Source organism: Cicer arietinum, chromosome 3 (assembly GCF_000331145.2).
Source record: "Cicer arietinum cultivar CDC Frontier isolate Library 1 chromosome 3, Cicar.CDCFrontier_v2.0, whole genome shotgun sequence".
NCBI classification, from domain to species: Eukaryota; Viridiplantae; Streptophyta; class Magnoliopsida; order Fabales; family Fabaceae; genus Cicer; species Cicer arietinum.
In genome coordinates, this window is record NC_021162.2 from 50483868 (window position 1) to 50490925 (window position 7058).

Consider the following 7058-nt stretch of genomic DNA (forward strand, 5'->3'; position numbering starts at 1 on the left):
ATATTGGAAGTGTTTAGTGATGACAATATTCTTTAGTATTTGTTAAAAGAAAAAAGGAGTTGAACACAGGACAACATAAATGGATGGAATATCTGAAGAATTATGATTTTGATTTATGATACCCTCTTGGAAAAGAAAGTGTAGTGGCATATTATTTGATTATGAAGTCTTTATTTTGTGCTAATATGTTGATTAAGCAGAGGTAGATGTCAGAAGAATTTAGACACTTGAGTTTGAATTTTGAGTTTTGAGTTAATGTCATCCATCGTTCCACTTGAAATGTTATAGATTACAAGTATCTTGGTGGAACAAATAAAAAGGGTCAATAGGACAATCAATATTTGAAGTACCAAAGATTATTCATTGTGCAAAGAAAAAAATAGAAATCATAAGGAATTGATGGAATCCTGATATTTAACGACTATGTGTGTACTCGATGTCCTAGATTGGAAGAAGTTAATAATCTTGAAAGAAGGACATAAGAGCGATTTGAGTATTCATCCGAAATCTAACACTAAGATGTATCAAGACTTGAAGAAGATGTTTGGTGTCTTGGAATAAAGAAGAGTATTGTACATGTAGTGTATGCTTGCTTGACATTCTAGAAGTCTAAGATTGAACTTCAAAAACCGTCTAGAAAGTTGCAACTATTAGATATTTCTATCTGGATATATATATTTGGTATGAAAAGGATAAACATTATACTCAAAATTAAGAAAACAAGACTTTAATTGACAATGGTACAATCATAACCTATCGTGAAACAAGACAACTCTTCACCAAACTTTTCAACTGTACACCTTCCAAGTGTATACTTTTAAACACGTTTGATTCCAAACAAAATTTTGGATCTTCAAAAATAACTATCTACCATTTTTCAAATCATTATGATGGTGGAAAACTATAGTATTAAATCTATCCATGTTATAGGAAAACTTAAAACTAACAATCATGCATCAAAATAAATTTAAATGAAAATTTTGTAAACTATCATAATCACATAAAATAACATTAAAACTTATATCATGTTGCATATATTTGATACACATGTATATCATTGTGTACCTTTCACTATGATCTTGAATAAATAATTATGCGAGTGTTCATCTCTTTTAAAATTGCAGTTATTAATTAATAACAAATAAATAAAAAATTGAACATAAAGATTGTTGGATCTTATGTTGATGATATGTTGCAAAACTTGAATAAGAAGATAATGAAATTGACAACAATGAAAGTTGCACAAATAAATTTCGAAACATGTGTATCACATTAAACTTTAGGTTCGATTTGCCCCACCAATCTATATATATTGGACGCAAATAGGTAAACCGGTGAATCCCTTTAGGGTACTTTGAAATCCTTGAGGTGAATTGCACATTCACATCAAACATATCGATCAATGTTACACTACAAGAAAACACTCATTTCGTGGCCAACTTTATAAATATTTTGTGGCCGAAAAAAACCCTCAAAAATTAGTGGCCAAAAAAGCTCTCACAACTACAAAAATTCAAATTTGTCTTTATTTGTGGCTGAAAAAGCCCTCACAAAATACTACAATTTTAGCTGGATTTTGTGGCTGCCTAAGTCCTCACAAAATCACAACGTTGTCATTTTGTGAGGGCTTAGGCCGCCATAAAATTCAACTGAAATTGGAGTCCTTTGTGAGGGCTTTTTCAGCCACAAAATCAACCCTTTGTGAGGGTAAAGGCCGCCACAAAGGCAAGCCATTTGTGGCCGCCCAGTCCGCCACAAAATCATTGGTCCGTTGCACTTTGTGAGGGCAAAGGCCGCCACAAATGCCCATTGATCCGTTGCAATTTGTGGTCGTCCAAGCCGCCACAAATTCCTTATTTTCTTACCGTTAAAGCCGCCACAAAAGATCAATAATTTTCTATAAATATCACTCCACTCCTCTTATCATTTTTCACTTCTACCTTCTCTCTAAACTTTCTTTCTAAATTTTCTCTCCACATTCTCTCTACAAAAATTATTTCTCCAAGGTTGCTCTTTACTATCTTGAATTTTGGTAAGTTTATATTATATATTTAAATTTTTAATTTTATTTTTGATTTGAAGTTATTTATTTAATGAATAATATTGAATTTTTATTTTGACAGTGGTGATATAGTGTTTACTTCGAAGAGTTCTCAGCTCTGTGAAAGCTTCAAGTCAGACACTACCCGACATCAAGTTAGTATTTTATACATTTTAAATATAGATTAGTAAAATATGTGATATTATAAATATATTTATATTATTTTTAAAATATATAAAAAGTTCGTCATTCGAAATATTATTATAGAAATTATGTTGTTTACATAATATATGATAAATAAAAATTTGAAACACATGTAAAACTTATTGATTTTAATATAACTATTTTTTTTAAATATTATTTAAATTGATGATCTTAATATTTGTTGTTAGTTATTAAAAAGAACTGTACTTGAATTCGTACAAAAAATTTATATACTTTAACAGTCTCTATTTTTGTTTATATATAAGGAGTTATTTTATGAAAAATTTCATTAAACATCATTTAAAATTTTATTTTGGTTTATATAATTATAGTCTTGATAATAATTTATTATATTGTTTGCAAATGCTCCCCTAATTTACATATAAAGTATGTCAAAATTTATATATAATGCTCTTTAAAATTTTATTTTGGTTTATATAATTATATTCTTGATGATAATTTATTATATTCACATCAACTTCCTCAACCTCAACCAGATCAAACGCCACACCGACCAACTATGCCAACAACTAGCTTGACCAGACCAGATTTAAATCAACCTCAACCAGCTATTGCTCCTCCTTCGACTAGTTGTGGTGTAGTTGAAGATGAAATCCAATTTCAAACCATGATGTCTCCTCCAACACAAATTAATAATACTTTTGAGGGACTTCTGAAGTCGGGTAACATTCTAACAAATAATGATGGAGGGAGTTGAGCGATTGATCAGACGAATTATTACGATAATTAATGATGTACTTGAATAATTTCTTAATTTTATTTTTGGTTTTATTGAACACATTATATTTTGTCCTATTTAATTATGGTGTGTTTAATTTTTGGTTTGTAAGACATGATTTATTAATTTTAGAATGTTTTATTTGGTTTGGTAGTAATTACTTTAATTAATATTATATTTTTATATATAATAGTTATTTTAATTTTTAGATTTAAATTTAAATTTAATTTAAATTTAAATTTAATTTAAATTTAAATTTGAATTTAATTTAAATTTAAATATTATATTTTAAATTTAATTTAAATTTTAATTACATTGTAAAATTATATTTTAATTTTAATTTTAAATTTATATTGATATTAGTTTATTATATATAATATATTTAATTTAAAATTTAAATTTATATTGATAATAATTTATTATATATCATATCAATTTTTAATATTAATTTCGAATTTAATAAAATTATTTTTTTAATAAAGTGAAACTTTTGTGGCGGCCTAAGCCCTCATAAAATATTTATTTTTTAATCCGTTTCATCCTTTGTGGCGGCCTAAGCCCTCACAAAGGGAGACAATTGTGGCGGCCTTAGCCCCACAAAAGCTTAATTTTAAAATTCAGTTTAACCTTTGTGGCGGCCTTTGCCCTCACAAATGGCAACGAAAAATTCACAATTTGTGGCCGTTTTGGCCGCCACAAAGGTTTGTGACCACCTTATTTGTGGCTGCCTAAGGCCACCACAAATGTCTCTTTTGTGGATGCTTCCCCCCTTTGTGAGGGCTTTTAACCCTCACAAATTCAATGAATTCTTGTTGTGTTAGTTTACAGAATAAAATTCTTTCATTTACTTTCTAGTACTAGAGAAAAGAATAAATGAATCAAAAATAATTTTGACAGAAATTTGATTCATGTAACATAAAAATTGTATTCTATTTTCTGTCTCTAAAGTGTATCGATTTATAGAGAAACTAATACTAATTGGTGAAAGAAAACAACTCTTAAAAAAATTTGTAACCCTGACTTAAAACATGCATTGGTTTGAATTAAACCCAAACATTGCAACTACTTGAAGAGGTGATACATTAATAAATTATTTAATTTTAGTACATTAATATAGGTATTAGAGAATTTCATTACTATTGGCGAAAGAAAGCACAGGTCCTCTGGTGGGAGTAGCATCAAATAGCACATAGGCGATGGTCATGGAAACCTTTGTTAGGTCGTTGATGGAATCAAATGAGACAATGCATTCTTGTTCTTTTTATTAAAATTCACGATGATCGTAACAAGTAACAACAAAAAAATATTATTAGAAACAACTAACCAAGAGTTTGAAGCGGTTGGAAGCTTGAAGGTGCAACAACATTGTTTAATGCAGTTTTATTTGATTTCAGTTGTACGAGTATAAATATTTACTATATTTTTATTTTAACTAGTATATTTTTATTTTTAATTTGATTTAAAATTTGTTTAGATTTGATTTCTTAAAATTGATGTAACAACCATTTAAATTAATAAGAAAAAATAAATAACTAGTTTATTGGTTAAATTAATAAAAAAAAGACATTATTGTAATATTTGGAAAAATGAAGGGTAATGGCGTAATTTCAGCTATACATCTCAAATTGTAGTGTTTTCTCACTTCCTAAAACACGATAGCTTTCTTCTTTTTCTCACCGACCCCTTTCTTCTTGTTATTGTTATTCATCCTCTCAATCTTCATCTTCAACCTCTCATTTTCCTTCATTTTTCAAATTAGTTAAACCAAAAGCTTTTAAACCATTTTTAAACTTGCATGTATCATCTGTTCATAACCAGATTCAACCAAGGAAGCAGCAAGGGATAATAACCCAAAAATGAAGAACTTGAGTCGAAATGGAAATTCAGGAAAAAGGGGAGCTCAACAATCAATCTAATTAGAACGTCTTCTCCCTTATCACAAACTGTATTCAGATCCCTTGCCCAGCAGCAAGCTATTTCCCAGAAAATCAAATAATTTGCATGTCAAGCACATATTGACATCAGTCTTCCTTTAATTCCATCAGATCTTCCTCAGAATATGATGGACTGGAATTGTCAAAGTACTGCAATATAAAAATTGAACATATTATATTAAGTTAGTATCAAATATATAGATAATTTATATATGAAAATCATATAATGAAAATACCGTACCGTTTCTGGGATAATAGTTTTATTCTTCTCAACAATCTCCTTCATGAATCTCAATACGTAGTACCCACAGTCGATGTTATTTGTTTGACGAGGGCATTTTATTGGGATCCATGTAATGTTATTAGACTTTTGCTTCGACAATCAATCAGTATGTGCTTGTCATCATGTGACGTAGACAAACATAAATAATTGCAATATAGAAAATATATCGATTGTCTAGTCAACAAAGCTTTCCTAACCACATGCTCTCTAGCAAATACGTTTTCGACCCTAGGTAAAGAATTTTGGTTACTTGAGTCATGAGCATTCATAATATATTTTCCTTTTTGTTCTTTGATCTCTTTGTCCCTCTTTAGATTCCATTGAGTTTGATCAAGATAAACTTCTTTGGGACTAAGAGGTAAAAGAGACACTTTATGCTTTTTATGCACAAAAGAGTAAATGTTAGTGTGACCATCACGATGAACTTTTCTATCAAATTTCCATGGCCACCCTAACAAAATATGGCCAACCTCCATAGGCGCAACATCACACAAAATTTCATCATGATATTTGCAAATGCTAAAATTTACCAAAACATGTTTATCCACCAAAATATCAACATCGTCCTTTAGCCATTGAAGCTTATATGGCCTCGGATGTTTAATGGTTTTCAAGCCAAGTTTTGTGACTAATCTAGTGCTAGCCACATTGGTATAACTACCACTATCAACTATCAAAGAGCAAACTTTTCCATCAACAAGGCATATAGTATGAAAAATATTTTCTTTTTGAGAATCATCATCCTTAACTTGGACTCATAAGAGTCTTCAAACCATGAGAAGATCTCCTTCAACGGGAGCCAATTCATAGTCACTCCCTAGTTCACTTGGAGATGATTGTGAAGAGTAAGAATAAAAGGAAGAATCACTTTCATATACCTCTTTGGATTTTGCAATCATAGACTTTTTATTTGGACAATTAGATGATATATGACCTCTTCCTAAGCATTTAAAACATTTAATTGAAGAATGAGAAGAAAAACTAGGAAGTTGAGCTTTAGGTTTAGAAGACTTACCTTCTTTGACCGAAGCCAATGGAGAATCACCATCTCTTTTATGTTTGTTCCAATGTGAGGAGTTTTTGTTAGATTAATACTTTTTATAAGTACTTTTTCTCTTCAATTGTTGTTCAATGGTAGATGACTTATGAACAAGCTCCTCAATATCCATAAAGTGTTGCAACTCAATCACATCTCTAATCTCATAGCTTAGGCCATCCAAGAACCTAGCCATTATGGCATCGTCATCTTCTCTAATGTTGGAGCGAATGATCAAAGTCTCAAAGTCCTTATAATAATCCTCCACACTCTTGGAGCCTTGTTTCAACCTTTGTAGTTTTTGATGTAGCTCCCTTTGATAATGCGATGGTACATACCTCTTCCTCAAAAGTGCTTTTAATTCATCCCAATCATCTAGTTGCCTAGCACCACATCTCCTCCTTTCTTTGACATTTTGGTCCCACCAAAGTAAAGCATGATCCTTAAACTCTAATGTAGCCAACTTAACTCTCATATCTTCTCTAATATCATGAGCTTTAAACAATTGATCTATCTTAAGCTCCCAATCAAGATATGCTTCCGGATCACTTTTTCCATGAAATGAAGGGAACTTAATTTTGCCACCGACATATGTATCATCATGTCTTTGATTCCTCCTCTCATTTCCATGATAATCTCTATGGTGTCTCTCATGATTCCTATGATTCCCTCTCTCATAATAGTCTCTATGGTTCCTCACATGCTTTCTTTGTCTTCTACTTCCCTCGATTTCAAACCCATCTTCATTTTGAGAAGATCTTCCATGATGAGATCTCCTATCTCTTTGATTCACAAACTCTTCTCTTAAAGCATTCATTTGA